At 40.0% G+C, this 16,504-nt stretch overlaps 1 protein-coding gene across 1 annotated transcript in view; it reads left to right on the top strand.

Moving 5' to 3' along the window:
• Positions 1–16,504, top strand: part of EGLN1 (egl-9 family hypoxia inducible factor 1) — a 72,379-nt gene that overhangs the window by 40,888 nt on the left and 14,987 nt on the right. The gene's annotated exons all lie outside the window — the stretch shown is intronic.

The following is a 16,504-nucleotide window of genomic DNA, read 5'->3' as shown; positions in this document are numbered from 1 at the left end:
AAAATCAATTTGATGTCGGCAAGCACATCCCTCCCTTGTTCCATATCCTCTTCTGAATCTGGCCCAAACCTCTGGCAGTTCTCTGTAAATGTACTTCCACACCTGTTCTTGGGTGATCTTCAGCAAAATTTTACTTATAACTTGAGCATTCAGTTGGGTCACTTTTCTTTGGAATGGATACAAATAGAGATCTTTTCCAGTTAGTTGGCCAAGTAGCTGTCTTCCAGATTTCCTTGCATAGATGAGTGAGTGAGTGCTTCCAGTGCTTCATCAGCTTGCTGAAACATTTCAACTGGTAATCCATCAATTCCTGAAGCTTTGTTTTTGGCTAATGCTTTCAACTTGAACTTCTTCAGCACCATTTGTTCCTGCTCATAAGCTACCTTTTAAGAAAATTAAAACTGTCTTGGTGAGTAAAACATCAAGAAAGTTGCACTAAGGATATCTCCCTCTCCCCCCCTCACACACACCCCTAACACACACACCATAACAATACACTTACTCATTCTTCAAGGGAAGCAATCGCTATCCTACAAGAATTTTATTGGGAAACCTTACCTCCATCTAGCCTATGACTCTGAGCTCACCCTTCCAGACTCTACCCCAACTACCCCAAACTCAAGGACATTGAAAAGAAACATATTTTGAGTCTCTTGAGGATGGCAATCTACCGTTTGGATGTGGAATAAATCAGAGAGTTTAGAATTCTTCAGGGAAAGGTTAGAGCAATGGAAAGGACATCTTCAAAAGTGTATGGGCCTAGATGGATAATGTCAAATTATAGCTTCACTTTTTTCCCCTTTCAAACCATTTTACTAGGACCTAATCCAGACATAGCATTCAATAGTTCATACCCCCCAGGAACTCTTATTCTAATTTTTGTCTCTAGGTTCCATCCATCCTGGGTTTCGTATACCATAATATATAGAAAAATAGATAACAGAGAGTAAAGAAGGCTATCCACAATGGCAAAATAAAATAGAAATGAGTCTCAGTATGAAAAAACCCCAGAAAACATTAAAAATCATAACAAGGCCAAAGTATATACAAAAAAGGCTATTGAATGACAAAGTTTCAAATATTTAAGTCATATTTGTCATTTTAGTCTACTACGTGGGGTACACCCCCCAAAAATGAAATTGCACTGGGTGGAGTGGAGCACATGGCGCAGCTCACTCTGAGTTAGTGCACCCAGCGGTGTCACCTGGAAAGGTTTTTTCTGGTCATAGTGAATTTTTATATATAGTTTCGCTCAACCCTGATTTTTTGTGGTGGCCACTTTAAGAGAACAGGTGCAGCTGTGACATTGTGTTCCCTGCTCGGGAAAAATGCCACAGAAACTGCTGTGATGCTGAACACAGCTTACAAGGACAGCGCTATGACGAAAACTCGAGTGTACGAGTGGTTTTTTCATTTCAAAAAAGGTGAAGTGTTGACTGATGACCATCCTCGTCTGGACATCCGTCAACTCCTGAAAGGACGAAAATAAATACTCATAGTGCATTTGGAGTTCATTACACCAGGTCAGACTTAACCAAGCTTTCTATTGAGAGGTTCTGAAAAAGATAGCGTAACCGTGTTCAAAAAGAAAGCCCTGATTTGTGGCAAACAGGACTGGTTTTGCCACCATGACAATGCACCTGCTCACGCAGCCATCTCAGGGCGCCAGTTTTGGGCAAAAAACCCGCCTGCCTCTCTTGCCCCTCACACCTTATTCACCTGACCTTGCTCTTATTTTGGCTATTGCGAATGAAAAAGGACGTTTAAGGACAGCAGTTTGACAACATAGAAGAGTTGAATAAAAAAACAAGGGAGGTGCTGTAGCCATCCTAACAGATGAGTTTGAAAAATGTTTCCAAGAATGGAATCGCAGATATAACAAAAGTATAAGTGTAATGGAGAGTACTTTGAAGGCTGTTTTGTAAAAAAAAATTTTAAATACATAGCTTTGGGAAAATTATGCTGTTTGAGGGGGCTACCCCTCATATAAGTGCCTCTTCAACATTCTCCATCTGGGAATAGCCAGAATAGCAAGGTTATTCTTCTCCCTCACGTGTAGTCAAAGGGGAAATCACCGGATTCTTATGCTATGGATAGATTCTGCAAATCTACTTCGAACTGCCCCTGTCGTACATTACCTTCTGCTAACCAGAATCTCTCAATTTAAGGTCAGATACTCTTCTCTCCTTTGAATTTGGGTGATATAATTTACAACCCTTGGATCATGATGTTGGTGTGCTGCTGCCATGTGGGCTTAGTTGGCATCTCACTTAGATGGCTGCTTGTTTGAAAACAAGTCTTCAACACCCCAGATGCTATTTTTTCTTATAGCCTGGCACCTGGCACCATTCTTCACCACACTTTGCTATAACACCCACATCTTCTGGGCCAGTTCTTCACATTTTTGTTTAATAAAAGTTTCCCTTTTTCTTTATTTGATTTTGAATCAGGACTTAATGATCTTTTTTCTGAGTAAGTAGCTTTATGTTTCAGGGCTATGTCCCTCTGGTACACAATGTCAATGCCTTGAGTTCTGGGTTTCTTGTGCCTAGTGTTTTTGTTTTTTGTTTTTAATCATTTTATTTGGGGCTTGTACAGCTCTTATCACAATCCACACATATATCCATTGTGTTAAGTACATTTGTACATATGTTGGCATCATCATTTTCAAAACATTTTCTTTCTACTTGAGCCCTTGGTATCAGCTCCTCATTTTTATTCCCCCACTCCCCAGTACTCCCTCCCTCACGAGCCCTTGATAATTTATAAATTATTATTATTTGTTCATGTATTACACTGTCTAACATCTCCCTTTACCCACTTTTCTCTAGTCCGTCCCCCTGGGAGGGGGTTATATGTAGATCATTGTGATTGGTTCTCCCTTTCTCCCCCCACCCTCCCTTAACCTTCCTCCTATCGCTCCTCTCATTATTGGTCCTGAGGGGTTTATCTGCCCTGAATCCCGTGTTTTCAGTTCTTATCTGTACCCATGTACATGATCTGGTCTAGCGGATTTGTAAGGTAGAATTGGGGTCATGATGGTGGGGAGAGGAAGCATTAAAGAACTAGAGGAAAGTTGTATGTTTCATGGTGCTATCCTGCACCCTGACTGCTGGCTCTTCCTGTGACCCTTCTGTAAGGGGATGTCCGATTATCTACAGATGGGCTTTGGGTCTCCACTCCACACTCCCCCTCATTCACATTGATATGATTTTTTTGTTCTGGCTCTTTGCTTGATACCTGATCCCATTGACACCTCGTGATCACACAGGCTGGTGTGCTTCTTCCATGTGGGCTTTGTTACTTCTCAGCTAGGTGGCGCTTGTTTATCTTCAAAAGAAGCTGAATCTTTTGTTAGCTGGGCACCATCTGCTTTCTTCACATTTGCGTATACACCCATTTTGCCTTCAGCGATCATGTCAGGAAGGTGAGCATAATGGAATGCCAGGTTATTAGAACAAAGTGTTCTTGCGTTGAGGGAGTGAGTACTTGAGTAGAGGCCCAGTGTCCATGTGCTACCTTAATACTTAACATATAAATAAATATGTGTACATAGATCTATTTCTCTATCGTTATATGTAATATATATTTTCATATGTACATGCCTGTATTTAGACCTCTATAAATGCCCTTTGCCTCCTAGTTCTTTCCTCTATTTCCTTTTACTTTCCTCTTGTCCCACTATCATGTTCCGCCTTCATTTGGGTTTCAGTCATTCCTCTCGGTTACATTTTACTAAGTTTCTGTGGTTTAATAGTGATACTTTTTACTTACCCTCATATTAATAGTATGACAATGTTGCCCTAGCTCAGCTCTCCTTGCATGGAAGCAAATGAGGTGATGTAGCTCCTGTGGTTAATGTGTAGGTCAGGGCTGCTCTGGTTCCCCTCATCTTTGTGATGAGAGGTGGTTCTGTTTTCATGAAGTTTACGGTTGGGAATATAGGTGAATAACATGAAGAGCGAGCCTTGCTTGGAAACCTAAGAAAGAATGTACAAAGCTAACAAGTTACATGTCCTCTATTCTGATAGCATAGTTAGCCCAAATAAACTGCGCCATTAAGTGGGTTTTGAACTTGTTAACTATGACTTTATCAACTTTATCCAAGTTTTAGAAGGTATAATGTAGTAAATTCCCTTACGTGACCTTTTGCCTTGGTTCTTTGGAAAAACATCTTGAAGGATTTTTTTCCCCCTGATCCCTGAGGAGTTGTTACCATTTCCCTAGTTCTTTAGAAAAACAGCCTGGAGACCTCCCAGGTTGCTTTCTACTCTAGAGACTTGTTCATTTTACCCAGCAAGGAGCTGGACTCTATCAACGGAAAACGCTGCTTTAGTGCAAGGTCTGTTTGCTTGGCATATTCTGAGTAACTGAGGACTGGTTGAACTTTGGTCTGGTGAAGGAAGCCGTGGTGCGGACTGGGCTACATATAAAGTGTTGAAACACAGAAGTTTTTCCATTCTCCTGGTGGACTGGAGGACCTCTGGTGGCATAGTGGTTAAGTGATTGGTTGGTCCATAGTTCCTACTTTTAAAATAATTTAGAGCCTTTAAAACTCTATGGGGGACTGTTCTACTCTGCTCTACAGGGTGGCTGTGATTAGAATAGATTTGATGGGCGTGGGTTTAGGGGAGTGAGTGTGATCGGAACTAGGAAGGAGCAGCCTGTGTGAACAGAGGCCTCCCCCCAAGGTCTGTTTTATATGGGAATGAGCGAGAAACTGCAGCTGAGAACTGGGCTAGCTAGTTGGAAAACCTGCAGTTAAGAGGGCTGCTGGGGCAGAGGAACAAAACCACATGGGAGCAAAGCTGAGCAGTTCTCACCCTGTGGGTCGTGACCCCTTTGGGGGTTCAAACAACCCTTTCCCAGGGGTTGCCCAATTCATAACAGTAGCAAAATTACAGTTATGAAGTAGCAATGAAAAGAATTTTATGGTTGGGGGGTCACCACAACATGAGGAACTGTGTTAAAGGATCGTGGCATTAGGAAGGTTGAGAACCACTGGGCTATAAGCTAGGCCAGGTAATGATGGAAGGGTGTCATAGCAGAGAGCAGCTGAGAGTTGGTGAGTTGGAGCGCTAGGCTAGTTGGTGAAAGGCAATAACACCATCCTGTGGCAAAAGGGCTCAATGGCAGAGAGCTGGCTTTAGGAGAGTACAGCTGAGAGAGCTGGGCAGGCTGATACCCTGACTGTGAGCTGTGTCATTCCGCAGAGAGGCTGCCCTGCTGAGTTGCTATGTTGGCACTGAAGGTCAGAGCACTAGCTGAGTAGTCTGAGAGTTGTTCCAACAGAGAGCACATTTGCTTCATGAAGCTGTGCTCCGAGAGCCATCCTGGTCTGAAGCTCCCCTGCACTGAAGAAGGGAGGGATGCTCTTTCCACTTTGGGGGCCCTTCTAGACCTTTCCTGATCCCAAGTTGTTCCTGTTACTTCCAAGCTGATCCTAATACTGAGGTATAGCTTGTTATTTCCCTAATAAAATAACTAAACTGTGCATGTGGTCTGTGAGTTTTATGTGGTTGTTGGAATGAATTGTTGGACCTTGCGGAGAAGTAGAGAGAGTTGTTAGGAGAGCAAGTCGGGTCAGAAATAACGGAGAAATAAGAAGATAACGATGTACTTCATCTCTGCCTCATAGGAACCAGCTGTGTGCGCACCTTGGCTTTATCTGTCATGAATTTAGACAGTTCAGTATACTATATTATAAAAGGAAATAAAGGGTACTAAAGCATTATTCAATCTATGCATATTTTAATCCTACTTTGTAATAATAAAACCAGTGTCTTCATAGAGTTATATCCTTGGTGTTGACTTGGTGTTGCAAGGGAGACTTTTTAATGTGCATAATATATTCTTTATATATCTCTAGATTATACTACTGTTAAGAGCATTGCCGTTAAATCATTACTGTTTTAAATGGGTTAAGGCTTCTTTCTCTTGGGCTAGAATTAAGGACTCAATAAGGAAAGTCGTTTGTCCGGCATTAGATTAAGTAACCAATCATTCTTGGATCATTTGGAGACTGATTTGAAGCAGTACCATTTACTACCTTTCCTTTTGCCCCATGCACTGTTTACTTTCTATAAGTAGGGACTTAAGTGGCTCTAGGACTTTTAAAACTGTGATTGATATTGATAATGTAGTTATATCCTACCTTACAAAAATAATAAGTGCCTTGTAGTGAAATCTTGTAGAGGAGCATAGTAGAAATGTAGAAATTAATGGTGTGCTCCTCCACAGAGGCTAAAGAGCACTTAAAAAGCAGTAGGAAGAACAACTCAATATGAAAATGGAGGAAAGATATGAATAAGCAGCCAACAAAAGAAGAATCAAGTGGGCATTTAAAAATGGTTACTTTCACAAATGCAAGCTGTTTGATTAAAACATTGATAAGATAAAATTTTACCTGTCAAATTGAGTAGTTAAAAGATCTAATACTCAGGACTAGCAAATAAGGCACTCATAGAAAGCCGGTCGATGGGAGTACAAGCGAGTGTCCCCATTCTGGAGAACGCTTCAGCAATAAACCACCCTGAAATCCTTGCCGTTTCACTTTCAGGAATGCGATTTTGGGAAAGGATCAAGGGTATTTTTTAAGTAGAGGGTTCAACACTTGTTGATCACAACATTGTACATAATAACGGATCTTTTTTTAAACGAAAGGAAAAAATACCGCTACAGTCAACTTGAACGAGCTAGTAATTTAATCATATTTCTGTGATCAGGAAAGCTGCAGAGTGTGATGCATTCTCGTTCAAAATAAGTTTATTCCTTAAGAATCTGTGCTTTGTTCTCTTCTTTTCTCCTACACTCTTCCTTGACAATCCCTTGCAGCCACATGTCTTCAACTATCACTTATGAAGATGACTCCTAAATCTACCTTCCAGCAATGGAGTTCCAGACTCGCATTTCCAACTGCCTCTTGAACATCTCCACCTGGATGGCCTACCAGCCTGGCAGACTCAGTATGTCCAAAAAATAAACTTGTCTTTCCTAAACCCATGTTTCTATTCCTTTTAATGGCCTGTTAACCTCCAAGTCCACCAGACTGAACCTTCTTAAACCCTTTTTTCATATTCCTGCCCCTTGCGCTGTCTGTGAAAGCACATGCCAAGACCTTTCACTTCTACCGCTGTCCTAGACCGCATGGCCATTATCCTCCCCCTCCCACTCTGGCCCCCTGTTCCCTCTTTCCCCTTCACCCTTCCCAGAACCGCTTGTATATATCGGACTATATTTCTTCGTTGATTGTAGTTGTGTTTGGACTGGTCTTTCAGTATTCCTACCTCTTTTCTAAACCCATCTCACCTTTACTTGTGTGTCTGAGGCACAGGTCTGATTGTATTGCTCCACTGACTAAAAAAACATGGCTTCCCTCTGCCAAGATAAGAGCCATACTACTTCGGAAAGTATCATGTCCTTACATAGTCTGACCCACCTACTCTGAGTTGTCTTCTCCCATCTCAAGAACTTTGTACATTAGTAAATATGAATATCCCTTATCATCAAATGTGTTCTGTATTTTCTTGTCCCTGGAGCTTTGAATATAGAATTAATGTTCTTGGGGTCATGCATATGAACGTTATTGTTTGAAGTGCCCATTTGCCCAGCTTTGTGTATTTTTAAAGCTAGGCTCAGATGTAATTGCTTCCATAGAGTCTTGAGCTGCCATAGCATCTTCTCAGTACTCCTGCTGTGTTCCCCTCTTCTACTCGTTAAGATCTCAATACTGATCCTTTAAGTCATCTTACTGCTTCCTGTGCGTTAGAGACAGGGTCTTTTGCCAAGAAATACTTAAGTTCTACCTTTTGCTGTATTCAGTCTTAGTTTAATTTTCACCACTGTATAACAGATTTGAAATATTTACATGCCAAGAACACAGTCTGAGTTTTTAAAATGTATAATCTTCTCCCTTTACCCCATTGAATATGCTTGTGCCATTAATGAAATACATAACTTTTCCTAAAGTATTTTAATGGCATATTTTTTAAAATGAGATACATTTAAAGTGAGCAAATATACATTCATTTTTCAGTGGTGGATTGTGTGTTGCTATGTGTTTTCTAAATTCTAAAATGAGTTTAATGGTATCTACCTTAGATATTTGTTGTAAGTGCTAGATGACATAATACATGCATGGATTAAGTTATCTTGCAATATTTACAAAGGGTATACTTCTGTCTACCCAAGGCAATATATTTTAATAGGATAAAATTTCAGATAGTATACTTTCTCCTTCCCCTCATTCTGGATAAAAATAATATTTTGATAACCCATAAAATTTTAACTTTGAATTCAAAATTCTTAGCATTGAATTTCTGTTGTAAAATAATTCCATTCAAAAAGCAAGGAAGGTGTTTCTGGTTGGACTCATTTAAATACAAGTCTTCCAGGGCCAGAAATAAATTTCTGTAGATTTCAAAGAAGTATTACACGCCCCCTTCACTTTATTCTCAGGGTTAAAAATAGTTTCATGGCATTTTCTATAGAAACAGCATCCTTAATCATGTGTAATTTTATATTAAAAATTAAAGAAGCATTTAATTACTTTGCTTCTGTTTAAAGAGGCTTTTCCCTATGGAAATTGGGAATATAAACTTTAATCATTAGTTGTGACCCCACTGCACTCGGACCAGCCAGAAGTATAAACTGTAAATCACTATCTCTAAGAGGTGGCAGAATAGGAAACATATCTCAGAATTATAATGTAATTTTTTCATGAGCATCTTGAAAGCTCCTTGGGTAGGTGAAAGACATGTCTAGTTGCACTTCATTTCTTCAGGGAGAATAGGACCACTGGAAAGTTCCATTTCAACCCCTAACAAACCACTAGAGATAGAGATATTTTCATTCTTTTAATAGATTATAAGAATCTATAGATTGTATTGTATAAATATATATTAAATAATACAACAAATACAATATATAGGTAGATTGTATTTCCTTATTCTTAAAGCCAATACATATAATACAAATTTTCTGAAATAATATCTTTTGTAGGTGTACTTTATAATAATCTCATATGAATCACAGAAGGAGAAAGCTGCTGTATTAGACTGAGTTGACTAGAGAAACAAAATCAGTGCCACTCAAGTATGTGTAAGAGAGAGCTTTATATGAAGAACTAATTATGCATCAATAAAACACCCCAGCCCAGTCCAACTCAAGTCCGTAAGTCTGCTGCGAGTCCGTAAGTCCCTCTTCAGACTTAGAAAGCCACATGCAGTATTGCATAATGCAGGAACATCAGCAGCTGGTGGTTGCAACATCTTGTGGATCCAATGGTGGTAGACTCATGTCCAGCACTAGTGCAGGTTTCCAGCAGGTCTCCACGTGGCTTGCCAGGGGAAGGTGAAGCAGAGAGTGGCCTGCCTCCCGAGAGCCATTTATCTCGGTGGCACCTCTAAATGAGGTCATCAAGTTGCAACTTGATTGACAGTCAAACCTTCACCCATACACTTTTATATCTTCAAAGTGACAGGAAATTATAGCACTACCACAGTTGCCATCTTGGAAGCTTTCCCTGTGGCCAGCTTTGTTCAAAGATTGCAATGATGATTCCTTCATGTTTGACTTTCTTGACTTGGTTTTCAGATTTTGACCAATTCTAACAAATTAACTTTACCTGTTAGTAGTTAAAGCCATATGGTCATGAAAGTACCTCACTTCAGTGTTTCCTGTATTTTTTTTTCACAATTTGCCTTCCCTTTTTCGCTTCACCTTTCCAAATCAGATCTATCCTTTAAAGATAGAGTTACTTTTAAAAAAATCATGTTATTGAGGGCTTGTACAAATCTTACCACAATTCATACATACATTTATTGTGTCAAGCACATTTGTGCCATCTTCATTTTCAAAACATTTTCTTTTATTTGAACCCTTGGTATCAGCTCCTCATTTTCCTTCCCTCCTTCTCCCATCTCATGAACTCTTGATAATTTATATATATTTTTCATGTCTTACACTGACTGCTGTCTCCCTTTACTCATTTTTTTGTTGTCCATCCCCCCAGGAAAGGGTTATATGTAGATCATTGTGATCGGTTTCCCCTTCCTACCCCAACCTTCCCTTTACTCTCCTGGTAACGCTACTCTCATTATTGAACCTGAGAGGTTTGTCTGTCCTGGATTCCCTGTGTTACAGCCTCTTATCTGTAGCAGTGTGCATGTTCTGGTCTAATCGGATTTGTAAGGTAGAATTGAGGTCATGATAGTGGGTGGGGAGGCAGCATTAAAGAACTAGAGGAAAGTCGTATGTTTCATCAGTGCTATACTGCACCCTAACTGGTTTGTCTCTTCCTTGTGACCTTTCTGTGAGGGGATGTCAAATTGTTTACAGGTGCGCTTTGGGTCTCCACTCTGCACTTCTTGAACAAAATCATTTCCTACTATTTCATTCCTCATTAAAAGGAGCCCTCGTGGTTGTAGTGGTTGTGAATGTTGGTCAACAATTCAAAACTACCAGCCGCTCCATAGAAGAAAGGCAGGGATTTTTACTCTGTAAACAGTTATAGTCTCAGAACATCACAGGGGCAGTTCTACCTGGTCCTACAGGGTTACTATGAGCCCTGCAGGATCCTACAGGCGGTGAGTGACAGTTTATTCTACATAAATAGTCATCCCCCACACCCTGAATTCTTTTTTTTTAAAACATTTTATTAGGGGCTCATACAACTCTTATCACAATCCATACATATACATACATCAATTGTATAAAGCACATCTGTACATACTTTGCCCTAATCATTTTCTTTTTTTACATTTTATTAGGGGCTCATACAACTCATCACAATCCACACATATACATACATCAATTGTGTAAAGCACATCCCTACATTCTTTGCCCTAATCCTTTTCAAAGCATTTGCTCTCCACTTAAGCCCTCTGCATCAGGTCCTCTTTTTTTAATTCCCCTCCCTCCCTGCTCCCCCCTCCCTGATGAGCCCTTGATAATCCACAGATTGTTATTTTATCATATCTTGCCCTATCCGGAGTCTCTCTTCCCCCCCTTCTCTGCTGTCCCTCTCCCAGGGAGGAGGTCACATGTGGATCCCTGTAATCAGTTCCCCCTATCCAACCCACTCACCCTCCACTCTCCCAGCACCGCCACTCAAACCCCAGGTCCTGAGGGTATCGTCCACCCTGGATTCCCTGTGCCTCCAGCTCCCATATGTACCAGTGTACAACCTCTGCCCTATCCAGTCCTGCAAGGTAGAATTTGGATCATGGTAGTTGGGGGGAGGAAGCATCCAGGATCTGGGGGATAGCTGTGTTCTTCATCGGTACTACATCGCACCCTGACTGACCCATCTCCTCTCCTAACCCCTCTATGAGGGGATCTCCAGTGGTCGACACTTGAGCCTCGGGTCTCCACTCTGCACTTCCCCCTTCATTCACTATGGTATACACACACACACACATATTCTTTTTTTTTGCATGATGCCTTATACCTGGTCCCTTTGACACCTCGTGATCGCACAGGCTGGTGTGCTTCTTCCATGTGGGCTTTATTGCTTCTGAGCTAGATGGCTGCTTGTTCACCTTCAAGCCTTTAAGACCCCAGACACTATCTCTTTTGATAGCCGGGCACCATATGCTTTCTTCGCCACATTTGCTTATGCACCCGTTTGTCTTCGGCGATCGTGTCATGGAGGTGTGCAGCCAATGATATCATTTTTTGTTCTTTGATGCCTGATAACTGATCCTTTCGGGACCACGCGCTCACACAGGTTGGTGTGTTCCTCCATATGGGCTTTCTTGCTTCTGAGCTAGATGGCCGCTTGTTTATCTTCACGCCTTTAAGACCCCAGTACTATCTCTTTTGATAGCCGGGCACCATCAGCTTTCTTCACCACATTTACTTGTTCACCCACTCCCTGAATTCTTTTTGTATTACTTGCATTACTCCATTTAGCATTTGTTCTGTGTGTGCCAGTTTTTTGTTTGTCTCTTCAGGTTAGGTACCATGCGAGATACTAGTGACTTGTACACTAATGAGGTGTTCATACTAGTGAAATAATAAAATGAAATATTAGTGACATAACCAAAAGATTTAAGAAAATATAAGCTGTATTTACTAAAAATATAATGTACACATGGATCTGTCAGATCTACATTTTTAAAACAAAAGAAGAATGGCAATATTAGAATTCCTTTTTTTAAAACAAAATTACCAATTAAGATAAAATGTGTTACTTCCCATCTACTGAGATGATAAAAACACTGGAAAACACTGTTAGCAAAGATGTGCAGAACTAAGAACCCTCATCCATTGCTGGTGGAATTGTTAAATGGTACAACTGCTGTGGAAAAGTTTAGCCATTCCTCAAAAAGTTAAACAATTACATTATCCAGCAATTTCACTTTTAAGTATATTTCTAAGAGAATTTAAAACAAGAGCACAAATATGTGTGTGTATACACTAATGTTAATTGTAGCATTATTTACAGTATTTTAAAAAATGGAAATAGCCTAAGTATTTACAACAGGGAGGTGGGATAAATAAAATGTGGCATTATGTACAGTGGAATACTACTCAGCCATGAAAGAGAATTGAAGTCCTGGTCCATCGTACAGCATAGATGAACCTGGAAGGCAGTCATAAGTGCAACCTATATGTGATTCCCCTTATAGAAAATACCTAGAACAGGCAAGTATATTCTAGACCTAAGTTTCTAAGTGGCTACCAAGGGTAGGGAATGGAAGAGCATGGGGAGAGTCACTGCTTGGGAGGTACTGGGCTTCTGGTAGACGCGGTTGGACAATTTGAAACCAGATCATAGTGATGACCATAAGGGCACTGAATTGTACATGTTAAGAATGTCGAAATGGAAAATGTTTTGTAGCATGTTTATTTACCATAATCATTGATATATATTAAAATAGAGATAGATAATTTCTAGGAAGCTTCAAAAAGTCTGTGGAAAAATAGAATTAAAATGTAATGGAATTTTTCTCAGAACTTTGGGAAGCCCTGTTGTATATACTGGTACTAAATATATAATAGCTGCCAGGTGCCATGAGACTTATAAAAATACCTTTTAATGTTCTCTAAAATCGAAATGGGAAGGAATCACAATGCATGCATGAATTATTCAGTGATTATATTATATTAATATTGGACCACACAATTATTTTAAGGGATTTATCATCTTTCCAAATCTTTGCAAATTTTCTATAAAACTTCTCTTTCGTCAGTATTTGTAGGGGTTTGGCCCTTGTGGTCTCAGATTTTCTGTGACAGTGCATTCTTTCAGAGCCTTCTCTTTTTTTCTGCATGTCTCTAGATAAACAGAGGAGAGGGGATTTTTCAGGACTCCAGAGCAGTGAGCTGCCTTTCTTCATTATAATTTTGGAAGCGTACTTAACTTGATGACTACCCGCAGTTAGCTATACTTGTTGACAGACTTTCCACTTTGCTAGGCTGTATGAAAATGTCACTGTATCTTTTTTACAATTCTAACAGATGCACCGCTGCTCTTCCTCGGGCTGGTATTAATAAGTTAACTGTGAGAGCAGATTAAATTGTGGTAAATTCGGGGCCTTCTTAAGAGTTATCCCTCATCTTCCTTTTTCTTCATTTTTTTTCAGTGTCCCCCTCACCAGACTACAGATAAAGGGATGAGGGTTCACCAGCTAAAACTATGATAATGGTCACTCTTAAAGAAATCTTTACAGAAGCAGACAGCCTCATAGTTTCCCACAGATGGGTGTGCACTGCGCACTTTACAGTTTGCAGCTCCACACCTAACCCACCGCACCATCAGGGCTAAATAATACCTGTAAACCACTGGCGTTGAGTCTCTTTTGACTCAGAGCAGCTCTGTATAGGACGAGGTAGCACTGCCCCTGTGCGTTTGTGAAACTGTTAACTCTTTACTGGAGTAGAAGCCTCACTTTTCTCCCGCGGAGTGGCTGGTGCGTTCCAAGTGCTGACCTTACCGTTCGCGGCCCAACTCAAAACCACTGTGACCCAGGGCTCCAAAATAACACAGCTAATATGGTTACTTTGAGGTAATTGAGCTACTTCAGAGATTGTAAAATTAATATCATTGTTTTATGCTCTGACATTGTTGAAAGTAGAAATTAGATTATTGGAAGTAGACCATTGGGAAGGAGATTATTGCAGAAATAGTTGGGCTAAAATTTAACACCATCTTTTTATCTCCCTTTTGACCCATTCTAAATTTGTTCCAGTGTTTAATATTTTCTACTGAGGTTTTTCCTCAGTTCTATTTTGTTATTGTTGTTAGATTTTTTGTTTTTATTTTATATACTTCTCTGTACATGAAATCCAGGATAGGTAAATCTGTGGACAGTTTCTTAGGGACTGGCAAGGGCTTATGAGGGAAATGGCAAGCTAGTAACCATGAGTGGAAGAAAGAAGAAAATGTTCTAAACTTGATTGTGGTGATGATTACACAACTCTTTAATATGACTGGACTTTTGTATACTGTAAATTATATGTCAATAAACCGTTAGAAATATAGGAAACAATATAAAATCTCCCCTTTGCTGAAGGTTGGGAGAAAGGTTTGTTTGGCTCCCCCAACAGCCACCACTCCTAGGCACATCCGTGTACATACGTCCATGTACATACGTCCATGTACATGTGTCCTAGGCCTCTTAGGAAAGTGGGCTAGAAGTGACGAACACAGACAGAGCCCATATTTTGGCACCTTCTGGTGCCCTACTTTTCACTTTATTCTGGGATCCTGGTTCATCGTAACCACTGCTTCCCTATCCTATTCATCGTGTCAAAACTGCCCTTTCACCTAGGCTTTTCCGTTTCAGGAAATAAACTCCACTCACTGAACTACATGGGTTAAACCTTTGGAGTCACCCCTGACTCTTCTTATACTTCAGCCCAATTCATTAGTAAATCGTTTGAGTTTTACCTTCAAAATACACCCTAAATCTGTCTTTTTTTACCGCTCTGTAAATTGCAATAGTCAACTCATTGTTTTGCTTTTCGCTCTCCCCTCCCAGCCCCTGCAGTGGATAGTTAGTTACGTGGGTCTGGAGTCTGCATCCCTAGGTTCATACCTGCTTGTACCACCTAGTGACTTGAGAACATGAATTAACCGTTTGGGGCCTCTCTCTTCTTAAAAGAGAAATGAAAACCAGGATGAGAATGTTGTTTACCCCACAGGATTGTTTCTGATGAGCTCGGTATGCATGGACTAGTGCTTGGCAAATAGTAAACGTCCGATAGATGTCAAGTGGTTGGTGACATTGAAGTTATTGTAGTCGTTTTTTTGATACAAAATTGAAAGTTAACTTCTTAGCACATTCACCAGACATATTCTCCAATGGCCTCCTTTCACTTTTAGAACAGTCTCCAGCGTTCTTACCATGCCATGGTGGGCCTTACCTTACTTACCTCCCTCTCCCGGCCTATTCTTTGTCTCTGTCTGTACACATGTCTTTCTCGTTGTCTGGTATGCCCCTCCTTCATGTATTCACATGATTTGCCACTCGGTTCATTTACATGTCTGCTCGAATACCGACTCCTCAGCACTTCCCTCACTACTTTTCGCTACATCCTTATTTGATTATTTGGTTCGTAGCACTTATTCCTACATAACATTAGATTACATATCGATTTGCTTATTCTTTTATCGAATCTACTAGGCTGTCTTTGTAATAAATGAAAGTAGCAGACTTAATCTATGTCATTCATTATTTTAATCCCAGTGGCTTTCATAGACCTGGTGGGTGCTCAAGAATTATTTGTTAAAAAAAATAAAAGAATTGTTAAATAGTTAAATGGGGGAGTGAATGGAGAAATTATGTTCTTTTCTTTCTTTATACAAGACATGCTGTGGTTACCATATAGTGTAGAAGGGTCACATTAACTTTAGCAAAGAGGTTATTTAGATTTTTATTGTTCATTGTTGGTGGACAAAAATGTATCTTGTAATTCACATAATTATCTGAAGTAACCACAAATGAATTAATCATGTCATTAAACTAATACCTACCAATAGTTATTACTGCAAGCCCTGGTGACATAGTGGGTATGTGTTGGGCTACTAACCACAAGGTCAGCAGTTCAAAATCAGCAACTGCTCCATAGAAGAAAGATGGGACATTAATAGTTACAGTCTCAGAAAACCACATGCACAGTCTATTCTGCTGTATATCATCTCTGTGTGTCTGAATTGGCTTGATGGCAGTGAGTTTGGAGTTTGGTTTGATAGATGCTACTGATCTGTTTTTGAATATTCTTAAAACCCATGAAGCCCAGGCTGTTATCCCTATTATTACTTACCTCAAGTCCCTGAGAAAGGAATTTGTTTTTGTGTGTAGAGTCAGAGAAAATGCATATGTAATATTCACCAAATACTCTCCTTCTTATATCAGGGGGTCCAGGATGTTTAAGAAAATATTATTTCCCCCCTTCTTTTTTTAAGGATTTAGTTCTAAAATGCTTCCTAGTCTCACTTAATTACATTTTCATTAGCTAATTAAATATAGATTTTCTTAAATTAGAATTTATCATT

Source organism: Tenrec ecaudatus, chromosome 1 (genome assembly GCF_050624435.1).
Source record: "Tenrec ecaudatus isolate mTenEca1 chromosome 1, mTenEca1.hap1, whole genome shotgun sequence".
Lineage (NCBI taxonomy): Eukaryota > Metazoa > Chordata > Mammalia > Afrosoricida > Tenrecidae > Tenrec > Tenrec ecaudatus.
The sequence above is the reverse complement of the archived record's forward strand: the minus strand, read 5'-3'. Positions and strand labels throughout refer to the sequence as shown.